This window comes from Canis aureus, chromosome 2 (assembly GCF_053574225.1).
Source record: "Canis aureus isolate CA01 chromosome 2, VMU_Caureus_v.1.0, whole genome shotgun sequence".
Taxonomy (NCBI): Eukaryota; Metazoa; Chordata; class Mammalia; order Carnivora; family Canidae; genus Canis; species Canis aureus.
The window spans coordinates 1,129,631-1,143,734 of NC_135612.1; the positions used below are offsets into that span (position 1 = coordinate 1,129,631).

Sequence of the window (14,104 nt, forward strand, 5' to 3'; positions counted from 1 at the left end):
TGCCTTTGGCCCAGGGCGTGACCCCAGGGTCCCGGGATCGAGTCCCGTGTTGGGCTCCCTGCGAAGAGCCTGCTTCTCCCTCTGCCTGTGTCTCTGCCTCTCTCTCTCTCTCTCTCTGTTTCTCATGAATAAATAGAATCTTAAAAAAAAAAAAAAGAATAATCACAATTTTTGCCACTGTCAGTACAACTCTGTTTTCATTGCCTGGTATTGAGAAATGCTTTTAATTTCTTTTCATGACCATTTGGCCCACTGGTTAGTTTTACAGTTTGCTGCTCTGGGCAATCTGGACAACTTACCATTACTACAGATGCTCTTTGCTTTTCTCCCTTCATACTTTTGTCTATGTGGAATATCATCTCCCATCACCCTAAGACCAAATTGAATGCATGAGTACATGACAGACAAGTTCTTGTCATGGGTCACATTTCATTCCCTATTTACTGTCTAGATGTGAATTGGAAATGAGATTCTGAAGGCCCTTAGTGGTTTGTTTTTTTAAGATGTTATTTATTTATTCATGAGAGACACAGAGAGAGGCAGAGACCCAGGCAGAGGGAGAAGCAGGCTCCATTCAGGGAGCGTGATGCGGGACTCGATCCCAGGACCCTGGGGTCATGTCCTGAGCTGAAGGCAGATGCTCAACCACTGAGCTGCCCTGGTGCCCCGCCCTTAGTTTTGAGTTTACATCACAATTGGAAGGTATGTATGCTTAGGATCAATGTTACAGTGAACATACAGAACTGATGTGTGATTTCTGAGTGATTCCTGATTTTTCACTCTGAGCAGATGAGAAATGGTAAGTGCCTGAGTGATATTTACAAATAACAACTAATGTGATTTCAAAATGCAGTCTCTAAGGGAAGCATATACATTGATTAACAGGAAGTTGTAATCCTCGGACAGTGGTTCTGTACTTTGGCAAGAAACAGTTTCCTTGTGTAAATAGTAACTGTGGACTGTCTATAACTATCCAAGACACTGAGGGTTAATGTGATTTTCACAATACCTTGTAGGCATCATTCCTATTATATGTTTATATGATATGATAGGCCATGACGATGGATTAATTTTAGGTTTCTCTGAAACTAAACATTTTGAAAATGGTAGAAACTGTTCTATTTAGTTGAATGGCACGCTTTATCAACTCTAGCAGTGTTCCTCTTAAGATACCTTTTCAGGGGCACCTGAGTGGCTCAAGTTGGTTAAGCATCTGCCTTCAGCTCAGTCCAGAGTCCAGGCATTGAGCCTTGCATCAGGCTCTCTGCTCAGTGGGGAGTCTGCTTCTCCCTCCCCCTCTCCCTGCCACTCTGCCCACTTGTACTCTCTTTCTCTCTGTCAAATAAAAAAAGAAAAGAAAAGACCTTTTCGGATAGAACTGTTTTTCTTGAAAGAAAAAATAGAAAAGAATGGCTAATTATATGTGTGAGTGCACGTATGCCTTTGTTTCTTGTGTGTTTTTGGAGTGATGTGGTTTGATGTTGGTGTTTCTGCCTTTCTGCAGTTCAATGTGTCAGTGGCATAATATGGGAAGAGTCAAAAAGAGGTTAATTGTAGGAGGAGATTGAACTCAACACACGCCTGAATTTCCTCTTGTCCTGAATCCCTTAGGTGGCTGAAAATTCATAAAGATCCAGAGAAAGGAGAAAGAATGTCATTAGCAGGCAAAAAATTAATGAGAATTTTTGCAAATTAGAAAAGGATGCAATCCTGAAAACCTCCAAGCTTGGAGTGACCTAATATATGGAGGAGAGTGAGATGAAGGAACGGTCATCAGAGTAATTAAACAGGAGCTAAATTCAGAAAAACAAACCAGTTCAGCTTTTCCCTTCCCCTACTATATTAAATGACAGGCACAAGTGGAATTCAATGTCAGGATAAGCCTGAAAAGTATTATCAAAATAAATCCTTCAGGGGTCTGTGTGAGAAGAGCAGGTCATGTGGGGATTTGAGACACATACAGACACAGATGGAGAGAAGGGGCAGACTGCTCTTCCAGGAGGTTCGGGCTTTGAAGCACCTCTGCCAAAATGCACATCTTCCTAAGCTGGTAAGGGGGTGGAGGGGACAGGTACTGGCCTGCCAGCCCATGCCCAGGGAGCCTTAAGGGACTTGTCCAGTTAACCCACCATAACCATTCATGGTTAACTAAACTAAAAAGCAATCTTACCCTCAAAGTTGAGGCCCGGGGTACTATCAGAACTGTAGAAGTAACCCATGCCAGCTATTAACGGATGATCAACCCATCACCAGCCAGTTGATGAAAAGCCAGAGAGGGACCAAGATCCACTAACAGAATCACTGATCTAAGGTTATAAGGTTTCATCACGGAACAGATGAAAACTTAAATTAAAAAAAAAAAAAACCTTAAAATATCTTTAGAGAGTCAAGTGGCTATTTTCATTGAAAGAAAAGTAAACAAAGATGAGAGGGAGGGCTAGGAAGAGGGGAAAGAAAAGTCTTCTATTAATATGAGTAATTAGCCCAAATTGATTCTAGAAATAAAAAATCTTATTGGGAAAGCAGAAAAAAAAATCAAGTTGCAAGAGATAAAAAACAGGATGAACATGGCTGAAGGCTGAGTTAGTATTCTAGACAATAAAATGTTGCAAAGTCTGGAGAAAAAAGTGAAGGTGATAGAAAAAAAGGAATGAAAAATTAAAACGCAATACCTTTAACCCATGATGTTAAACACCCACTTAATAGTTCTAGAAAAGCAGAACACAGGAAATGAAAGAGATGAACAGGAAATAGAAGAATTTCCCTTGAGTTGAAGATTTTGAGTCTTCAGATTAATAGTGTCCTTATATAGCTACATCCTAAGGGAATTTCTGGTCTCCCAATTTTAAATTTCCAGAGAGAAAATCAATCAATCAAAAAACCAAACAGATGGCCAAGAAAAGAATAAGAGTCAAATTGTAGTCAGACTTCTAGTTAGCAGCACTAGATGCTGAAGAAGTAGTTTAAGGAGGCTTTTTCTGTCTCTGAGCAGATGGAGAACTCCTCCCCACTTTTATGCCCACTTAGGATAATTTTAGTTTTGGCCCTCTATTTCCCCAAACCTACTGGTCCTCCAATCACCTGTAAAGCTTTTGAAAAGTGTGGATCCGTAAGCCCCATTCCAAGAGATGTGGGTGTATTAGATCCAGGGTGTGGTCTGGGAAATCTGTTTTCTAAAAAAACTCCGTGGTTTGGAAGTAATTGGCTTAGCCCTGAGGGACCCATGATTCAACTCCATTAGCTGTTGGGTCCATGGGGGGCTCCACACCATGACGCGAACTCCAGTCTAGGACTCATTCCTCCTCATTCTAGACCACAGTGTTGACTCAGTGTGCCCTGTCTGAGGCCTTGTGTGTCTCGTGTGGCCAGAACCCAGGCCACGGAAATAACGCTCGTGGCCTCTGCTCTGTTTTAGACTAAACAAGCCGTAGATGACAAACTAACAAAAGATGTGAAACATTTTTGTAAGTCCCAACTCAATTAGAACCTGTTACCATTCATTTCAGACCCACCAATCACTTGAAGCCTTCAATTTCCCAAATAGGATAAAGAGAGAGCTTGGCCAGGGTTTTGTAGTTAAATTGCAGCTATTCCAGTCAGATGGATTTCATTGAGATTAAATTAACTTAAAAATTAAAGATTTGTCAGATCACAGTACGAGATTGTCTTATTCATAGAGAAGCCCCTGGAGCTGCCTTTGAATTTTCTCAAGTTTGTCCTTTAGAGAGAAGGCCTTCTACTGCCCACACCATCAAAGTCACATCAAAGAGCAGCTCCGAGCAGTCGGTCGGACACAGCAGGAGATCAGCAGCCTGAGATGCTGTTTGCTGCACCCAGCCTGAGCAGACCCGAGCCGCCGAGGGTGGCCGGGCCCACCCCTCGGCTCGCACAGTACGGAGGGAGGATCCCGGTTGTCGCCCAGAGCCCAGAGAAGGTACACCCTTCCTCCAGTCGAATGCCCCACTGAGGGGTGGCATGAAACTAAGTAAGGTTTTTTTTTTTTGTTTTTGTTTGTTTGTTTGTTTGTTTGTTTTTTAACTGCAAAGAGCTGCATTGTGAGGGTTAGGAAGGAAAACGTGTGTGGGTGAAAGTGCACAGTGAATTCCAAGCACCAACCAGAGGAGAAGCATTTACACGAGCGTGATTTTTAGTTATTAAAGCATCGGCGGACTTTTGAAGGCTCTCTCCTTTCTTCCCCATTTGAACTTCTTTTCAGGATTACCCTCCAACACGGCGGCGACGTGGATCCATCACAGAGTGTGATTGCATTTCACCGTGTGGCTCCGTTTCCACCCTCTGACTTCCCTCCATTGTGTTTCTTTGTTCCCTTCCCCTAACCTCCTTTTTAAAATCCTGGCTTTTACTAAAGCCAGTACTAAAGGAGAAGGGGGGGGAAAGGCACAGAACTTGAAACATTTATATAAATCAGTTTTATTAGTAATGATCATCCGTCACAGCTAATCTGAACCTCACTGTCATTGGTTTGTGCAGGTCCTGACCAGCCATTCCACTCCTGTACACTTAATGGTTAAATATTTTTCATTTTCATTTTTTCATCAGAAAACAGGGCTGAAATAAAATTTGGCTCCAAGGAAATGTCTGTGTTCAGCTAAGCATGTGTTGGAATTTCCAAAAGATTATACTCCTCTCAGGTCCAATAAGTTAGAGGGAAATTTTGATTACGGTGCCTGGTACTTGTGGAGAATGTGATTAAAAACTGATTAAAGGCCCTATCAAAAGATGCAGCTGAGATACTGGCTATAATTTCAGGAGTTAATAAAAATCATGATCTCAGTGTTTCTGAATTTCTTTTGAAACTAAAGAATATTTGCTTGACCCGAGGAAATAAAAACCAGCAGAAACTTAGTTTACATAAGAACCTCAAAGACAGCCCTAACCATCAGCTTCTAACAATTGTGTGTCCAGGGAGGAGAGGCCCAACAAGCCTCCTTTAACCTTTACGTACTTGTGGCCTTTATTTTGTGTATGGTAAGCGGTCAGCTTGACATGTGCTGCTTTCTCCTTTTCTTTAAGTGGAAGATGCAGTGAATGCCATCAGGACACTACGGGAATAGAATAGTCTATTCTGAGTCTATTAGGAAGAAAAGGCGACACTTACTTGGTCTTGATTTAGGGAATGATTCATGTATTTTTTTTTTAATAGGGGATTCAAGTTTTCCTGATAAATTTCAAATTAGATCAGCACATTCATTGGCCCATCATCCTGCATATGTTTGTCCTAAGATTTCTGATTCTGAAAACTGTTAAGAAACAGTCTGGTCCGCATCTTCCAGGTAACGAGCGGTCACCTTGACCTCGCTCTTGAGAGTCTTGTTACTTGAGACCTTGTATCTGAAAAATGTCTGGAACGGGCAACACTCTTGATGTACAACTCACTCTCTGCATTTTCACTAATTTATCACAAGTGGGTTGGATATCCACAGAAATGTGTTAGAAGGAGTTTTTAAACTGTAGTACTATGTTCTCTTTTGTTGCTCTTATTTTAAAGTCTTTATTGTGTAGAAACAATTTTGAATATGTTGTCACGTTTAATTATTTATGAGATAATAGCAAGTTTACACTACAGTTAAAAAAAAAAAGAAGTGAAGACTAAAATTTCAAAATAGACTTTGCCACATTTTCCACAAGCCTGGCGCTTTTCTTTCTTGTTCCTTTTTTTTTTTTTTTTTTTTTATTGTTGGAAAATGTTTCTGGGGAACCTCAAATGAAACAAAGTTAAACGGCCAGTCACGTTTTAGATATATGTGGAATAAACACGGCTCTTGATTCATGCTCTTAAGAAACAAACCATACTCTGCTTTTGTCATTATTATCATCATCATCATAGTTTCCGTTGAGATTCCAAATCCCCTGAGAGTTTACACACCTTCGGCAGGGTGTGGCTCCGTCTCTGGGGTGTGGGGTCCTGCGAGATCCGTGAAGGCCAGGGCTCAGGAGAAGGGCCCCGGTGTGCGGAGAGTATGGGGCGAAGCCAGCGCTGTGGGGGCAGCCCTGAGCCTGCAGCCCAAGCACCGTGACCGAGGGCTGGGGCAGCCAGATGGGTGGCAGGTGCAGGCCGCGCTGCGGGCATGAGAACCACAACGAGGCCTGGCTGCGCCATCACAGTGGTGAGGCCTCTCTCCTCCCTACAGCCTATCCTTAACCCCCCTGCAGGACACAGGGTGCCCTTCCGGCCCCGGCCCCTTTGTCTTTCCCCTTCTCCGCGCTGGCCTCCACCTAGGGAGACCTCTCCATTCTCACGCTCCCAGCACCCCCAGTTCTGAATATCTTGCTCCCTATGCTACATGTATCCTTCTCTTCTCTCTAGTTTCTGCAGATCTACTCGATTTTTAAGGACCCAGCTCAAAGGTTATCTCCTTTATGGATGTTTCCCCACCTACACCTCTCCTGCCACCTACTCGCCCCCCCCCCCATGCTACTGGATATAGGAGTTAGTCTTTCCCCTGCCTCCTAGAACAATAGGTTCACTTGTCTTTTATAAAGCTAATCACGTGACACCATGCATCTACCCGAATGGGTAAAATAAAAAATAGGGACAACTCTTAAGTGCTGGTGAGAATGCTGAGAAACTTGATCATGCATGCACTGCTGGTGGGAATATACAATGGAACCGTCATTCTGGAACACGGTTTGGCAGCTTCTTAAATTTAGAGGTTTTAAATCTCTGGCAGATTAAAAAAAAAAAAAAAATCTGAGCATCAAGCTACTCTATGACACAGCAGTCGTGCTCCTAGGCATTTATCCCAGGGAAATGGAAGTGTATGCTCCCACAAGCACCGGTACATAAATGCTCATTGCAGCTTTATTTGGAGTAGACAAAGGCTGGAATCAGCCCATGTGTCCTTCAACAGGTGAACGGTTAAGCAAACTATTCAGTAAATCCTACTATGAGCTACTACTCAGTAATAAAAAGGAACAACTATTGATAAATGCAGTAACTTGGATGAATCTGTAAGGTATTATGCTTAAGGAAGAAAGAAAAAAGAGCCAATCCTGAAAGATTACATACTGTTCGATTCTATTTGTGCGACATTTTAAAAATGACAATTTTAGAAATGGAGGACAGATGAGTGGCTGCCGGAGGCTAAGAATAGGGGAGGAGGATGGGAGGGAAGTAGGTACAGTTAGTTCTAAACGGGCAGCACAACTCGTGTGGTGATGGGATCATTCAGTGTCTTCACTGTGGTGGTGGATTTGGAACCCACACACGTGATGCAGTTGTGTGGAACTCAACACACACACACAAACAAGTACAAGTAAGACAGGAGGATTGTGTCTGTAAATACGCCAGTTTGCTATACTCTGGTTTGGCAAAGTGTTACCACTGGAGGAAGTGAGGCAAAGTATAAGAGAGGTCTCCTTCCATCATGTCTTACAACTAGATATGAATTTACGATAACCTTAATGAAATTTTAAAGAACAAGCAAACCCTGATGACATGGGACGAAAATCGGTCCACATGACTTTATACTTGAGGACAAATACAGTGACATAGACCTTCACACTCCTAACCCCTTGTAGGCTGATGATAGATGCACACTACAGTATTGCTAAATAAATTAATTTTGGAGGACAGAGGAGAGCGAAGCGTCAAAGCTGACATTTCTGCTCTGAAGTACTGGGAAGAGAGTGATATCTTTAATTAAGAGACATGAGTACAACTCAAATGAGTTGAGGTAGATAGGTCTCTCTCTCTCTCTCTCTCTCGTTTTCTCACTCTTTTTTCTTGAAGTGTTGAATTTGAAATCTCAGTGAGATATCCAAAGGGAGGTATCTAGTGGGCAGCTCCCAGTATTTCTATCCTCTCTAGCAATCAAGCTAAACAAATGTTCTAGGTGTGACTCTGCGATTCAAGGTTCCATGTACCTCAGTACATTGCTTGCAAAGGACTTGATTAAGCTTCCATAGTTCATTTACTTCAACACCGGATATTGTACCTCACACCCCAAATTCAAATAAAGTTGCCACGTTCCAAATAGCCTTCTCATTTTATAGCTGCAACCTGTTAATGGATTTTGATCCACAGTTTAAATTCTTAATTCTTTGTCAGAGAGATTATTAGATGTTTTCCCTTAAGCCTGAGTCATCAGGTTTCGCTTTTAATTAAAGATCAATTAAAAATGGACACAAGAATATTTGACACGAAATCTAAACATTAGTCAATGGGCAAATATAAATGCAGTTACATGTACTATTGTTATATATCACTTTTAATATCACTTTGTGGGAAACGGTTGACTGTGGTACAGGTTTTAGTATCACAGATCTACAGAGAACTTCAATCATCATCTAGTTCTACGATCACAACAATCTTGAATAGTGGTCAGTGTTCTTCTTGACAATCTGTAAGCACTTATGTTGCATATGCTCCCCTAGTCGTTTCTTGAGTCATATCACCTAACTGTTCATAGGAGTTCTTTCCTAATGTCCAAATGAAATGACTTCTAGCAGAGACCATGTCGTATTCATTTTTGTGCTTCCGCAATCTCTTATTGTGTTAGGCAACAAGACAGTGCCCATATTATGCGCTTATTGATTAAATCAGCGGCTTCAAAAATGTTTCAGTTTTATCCTGTTTCCTCACATCTAGGCCTTTAAGGAAAAGAAAAGCCTAAAAGCTCTCCTGATTATGAAGATAAGATAATAATCAAGTCAGCCCTTAGTTTTCTCTTCTCCAAGTTAAGTAACTGGAATTAATTTAACCTTTTCTCATAGAACCTAATCTCCTTTCCTAATTAATCATCCTTACCATTCTCCTTTGAATCCACTTTAGCCTTCATACATCCTTTAAAAATTCATCACCAGTTGGACACTCCATTCCAGTAAGGACCTCATTAACTTAAAATATATCAGCTTGATGACTTAGTGGCTTATGTCCATTATTTGTTACCTGGTTTTTCTTGGGCCACACAACCCTATGACGGTCTCTGCCACATTGTAAGGATTTGATAAGTATTTGTTGAATGACTGAATTTGGTCACATTAATATTTGGTCATGTTGTATGCCTTTCTCTTTGAGAAAAGGGTACCAGGCTGCGTTCCTGTCTGGCCCAATATCTTACAGATGTTAATGAAAACATCTCTTTCTGCTTTTACTCAAAGGGCAAAGGAAACATCCTGTTGACAGCTACAGGTTTTCATAATCGCATCACTGTGACTGAACATGTTTTACGAGGTCTAGATTACCCACCTGATCCTGTCTTCATGATACCTTCATACGAAGAGCCTCATATGGTTGGATTTCTGGTGGGCCCATTACACTAAGCCTGCAGATAGGATTAAGCATGTTTGAATTCTAGTGATCACTGCTAGGCTTACTCTTAACACTTCTGTGCAATATGTAATATCGTATTATATATATTTTTACATAGATATTATTTAGATTTTTAGATTTTTAAATTTATTGAAAAGCAGGAACTGTGTTTCACTCACCTTGTGCCTTGTACAATGACTTGCACACAGTGGGCGCTCAAGTATTTGTTGAACTAAGGGCTCAGTGAGTGAATGCCTTTTTTTTAGCTTATATTAGTTCAGCAAAGGTGGCATATTTAGTTTTACTAAAATAGCAAACAACAAATATTTGTCCATTGATTGAAGCTGCTATTCTTTTGCCATCGATACAGCAAATTTGGCAAGTGTTATCATTTTAGCATTTCTGAGTTCTATTTATTTATTTATTTATTTAATTCATTTATTTTTTTATTTTTTTCTGAGTTCTATTTAACTTATAGTCTGTCATTATATCAAATGGATGTTCGGTACTTTCCCAGTGTTTCCTAAACTGGGAGTTGACCCGTAGGGAGATCATGGGCTGTTACCAGGAAGTCACAGAGACAGCAGCCCCAGTGCCCTGACTAGCTGCTTGGGGAAGAGGCAGTGAACTGTGGGTGACCCAGCATTCTCCACCTACTGCCTCCCCTCGGGCACTTCCTCCTTTCAGATTTGATGTGATACTGAGAGGGAGACCAGAGCTACTGCAGGATCCGTAAGATGAAAAGCAAACTTACTTTTTTGGGGACAGTTGATATGAGTCATGGAAAACCCAGGGGAGTTCACAGGATGAAAAAGTTTATGAAGTCCTGGGGTGACCTCAGGCTGATGCTAATTGAATTCCCTTGACAAAGGATCTTAAATGATCTAGAGCAGTTACTGTTTTTAAATGAGAGCAGGGAAAACAGTTTTCCCAGGGTGTTTCATTGGAGACCAAAAGGTCACTCAGATTCTGTGGTTACAGTCACGTGCACATCAGTCTTTGGATTAAGTGAGAGCTCAGTCCAAGGGATCTGGAATTAGAAGACTCGGGTTTGGCTTCGTAACTATATCATTCTTATTAGCTGAGAACAGTGTGATTTCACTTTAGCACCGAGGCTTAAAATATGTCAAGCAAAACATTTGCATTTCTATTGTCTTTAGCAGAAGTTCAAGATAATTCTATACATCTACAGTCTGTAAATGGCAGCAGACTTGATTTATCATTGACTATAGACTATAGACTATAGACTGATGTCTAAGTACCTTAATACCTCAACCTCAATATAACGTAGACATTTTACCCTCAGCATGCCAATATTGAACTATATCCTCAGAACTCCTTACTTCCCTATATTCCTTGCCTCCTTTGACACTCCCCAGCTCCTGTGATCTCCATGTCTTTGTCCTTCCACTGTTAAAATCCATGACCGTCTACTCTCCTTAAAATTGTTGCCCAGAAACTTTCTCGGTGTTTCTTCTCTTTCATTGAGGATTCTAGGTAGATTCTTGCTCACAGTCTCTCCTCCCCTAGCCCCACTATCTATCTGACTTACTTCAGTGTCAGTGTACATGAGTGTGGCAAATGCCATTGGTTGCCTACCCCAAAACCATCATCAACTGTTATGTTTTCTTCCCAGACAAATGAAATCTGCCTTTGTTCATGTGGGAATGTCCTTAGTTCCAGAAAATGAACAGAGCACAAAATACCGGTGTTTTCTAATTTGCTGATTACTCTGTGGCTCATTTTAATATGCAACCAGGCATGACAGCCATGGCTCCAAACCCATCACAGCAATCTCAGTTCCCTTTGTGATTGTCCAAGGATGCTCATGCAACCCAGTTGGGGAATTTCTACTAAAGTTTTCTGGGAAAGCTTTGCTTTCATGATTAAAAAAAAAAAAAAAGAATTTTATAAGAAAAAGTCTTCTTGCCCTTTACTTTCCTTCTTTTTTGGATGCTTTCCGATGAGGATGCTTTTAGCTGTTGTAGCCATCTGGAAACTCTGAAGTGGTAAGTCAACCTGCTGAGGATAGCAAGATACAAAAGGGTAAATAAAGATCCTGGATCTCTGATGCTACTGTTGAATCTGTAAACCTGAAACCTGGCTAATTCTGGAATTTAAGTTAGGAAAGCATAAATATTACTATGTTAAAAATCACTGTCAGGTCTTTTTTTTTTTTTTTTTTTTTTTTCCAGTGGGCTCCATGCCCAATGTGGGGCTTGAATTCACGACCTTGAGATCAAGAGTTGTATGCTTTAATGAAGTCATATATTTTGCTAAAAGCATGTTTATGATAGGGTGCCCCATCTAACTTCCTAGAGGCCAAAACTGGAGGTCAAAAAACTTTCTGTAAGGGTCAGATGACAAATGTTTTAGGCTTTGTGAGCCATATACCATCTGTTGTAATTACTCAGTGCTGCCATTATAGCACAAATGCAGCCAGAGACGACACATAAACAAATGAGTGTGGCTGTGTTCCAATAAATTGTTACCTGTACAAATAAGCAGACAACCAGATTTGACCCATGGGCTATACTTTGGGGACCCCTGTCCTATATCTTCATTAAAAAGTGGCAGGGTATGAGCTTCTAGAGGGCTAACTACATCTTTTGATATTTCTTGGGCAAGAAAAGATTAGCACCCTTTTGTGGTGCAGTGTAAGAAATTACTACAGAACTGGGGATTAAGTACTGAGGATGCAAACAGGTAGATTACCTGGACTCAAAAGGTAAGAGAAAGGATTGTGTGGAGATGAGAACCTTAGGGTCCCACAGAGGTTTTACATGGTCATTATAATTCCAGAGATCTTTGCATCATGTGAGTGGAGAGAAGGAGACATTACCTATATCACCAAAAGGTTTATGGGATTTCCTGAAGCATCAAAATCTATTTTGACTAAGAACTTCAACATTTGTTATTTGGAGAGAGAAAACTCTCCTGGGATGTATAAATGATAGTGAGAGGACAGAAGGTGTGGGTGAGAATCTGATTTATCAGGTTGGGCTTCTGTGGGTCTCCTACTGAATGCACAGACTTCCTTCCAGACAATTTTTGCCATAAGATCTGGTGTTCCTTTGATAGAGGCACCAGCTTGCTTTAACTTACCAATTCACACATATTTTAGAGGAAACCTAACAGGTGCTACCTGACTTGTACAAAGAACTTTTGCTGAGATATGGTAGAGGGACTCAGCTCTGTGCTGTCGGATTTTCTGAGGTTTCTAGATGCACAGTGAGACTCATTAGGGTTCCTAGTGGAAGAAAAGGAGCCCCTTCTTCAGGTCTGTAAATCCTCCACAACTGTCCAAATAAATTGGGTGAGATTGCTTTTCTCCCCTACGCTACCTTAAGGCTATCATTGCTTATTTAAATTTGAATCCATTTGTATAAAAATCATGGAAACACAATGATTACCTTTAGGGAGAAGAAATAGGAGGTTTGCGGAAGGAAGTCAGGAAGTCTTAGTTTCTTTTGGGGAATCCTTGTATAATATATGGAAATTCCATCTGCCTGTATTACTTTATCCAAAAAAATGTTTTAATTTTTTATTTTGAAAACCACTGGGTGTGTCTGTGTCAGGTAGGGTTGGCAGGTGAAGGTAGGAAGGTACACTGCAAAATTCATTTCAGATCCTGATCCCTGCAAGGAACAACTCTGCATTCTTACACATTTAGCTGTGGTCAATGTTTGGGATTATTTACAAAACAATGCACATATTGTGCTTTGCCTATTCACACAAGCTTCAACATAAATACTGCTAAAACTACAAGCCACAGATCTGTGAATCTCATCCATTGAGATTCAATAGCTTGGTAACATCAACCCCAATAAAAGTGGTGAGGGAGCATGAACAAATAAAAGTTATAAAGAAGAAAGAATAAGTTTTGAGGTAGGAAAGTTATGGAGTTGATGTTGAGCCAATTAGTAATGGAAGAGAATTAAGAATCTGTCCCCCCGTAGAACTGGCAGTTACACGATGTGATGGCGGTGTTGGCTCATGCTACAGTGGTAACCGTTTTCCTGCACAGTTATACCTTGAGGATATTGCAAGTTTGCTTCCCAGCCACTGCAATAAAGTGAATGTCACAATAAGAGTCAAATGAAATTTTTGGTCTCCCACTGCATATAAAAGTTAATGTTTAAAAAAAAAAGTTAATGTTTATACTATACTGTAGTCTGTTAAGTACGCAGTAGGATTATATCTTTAAAAAACAATCTACATACCTTAATTTAAAAATACTTTATTGCTAAAAATTTCTCATCATCAGCTGAACTTTCAGCGGGTTGTAAATCTTTTGTTGGTGGAGGGTCTTGCCTTGACATTGACGTCGGCTGAGTGCTCGGGGTGGTGGCTGCTTGGGAGTGGGAGTGGCGGTAGATGCTTCTTAAAGTAAGACAACAATGAAGTTTGCTACCTTGATTGATTCTTCCTTTCATGAATGATTTCTCTGTAGCACGTGATGTTGTTTGATAGCATTTTACCCACAGTAGAACTTCTTTCAAAATTGGAGCCAATCCTCTAAAACCCTGCTGTTGCTTTATCAACTAAGTTTATGTAATATTCTATATCCTTTGTTGTCATTTCAACAATCTTCACCAGGAAGATGGTGGTGAATCTAATCTATCAGGATTAGATTCTATCTCAAGAAACCACTTTCTCCTCCATGAGAAGCAACTCCCAATCTGTTAAAGTTTTATCCTGAAGTTATAGCAATTCAAATATGATAATAATGAAAAATTTGAAATATTGTGAGAATTACCAAATTGTGACACACAGACGTGAAGTGATCAAATGCTGTTAGAAAAATGGTGCTGATAGACTTGTTCATAG

General features: G+C 40.6%; 1 long non-coding RNA gene across 2 annotated transcripts in view; it reads left to right on the forward strand.

The window, feature by feature from the left end:
- The first annotated feature begins 710 nt into the window (after nt 1-710).
- LOC144291819 (uncharacterized) overlaps nt 711-14,104 on the forward strand; it is a 74,810-nt gene continuing 61,416 nt past the window's right edge. For both annotated transcript variants that reach the window (XR_013359375.1, XR_013359384.1), the window contains exons 1-2: nt 711-799; nt 3,713-3,934. This is a non-coding gene — a long non-coding RNA (uncharacterized LOC144291819). The remainder of the gene's footprint in view (nt 800-3,712; nt 3,935-14,104) is intronic.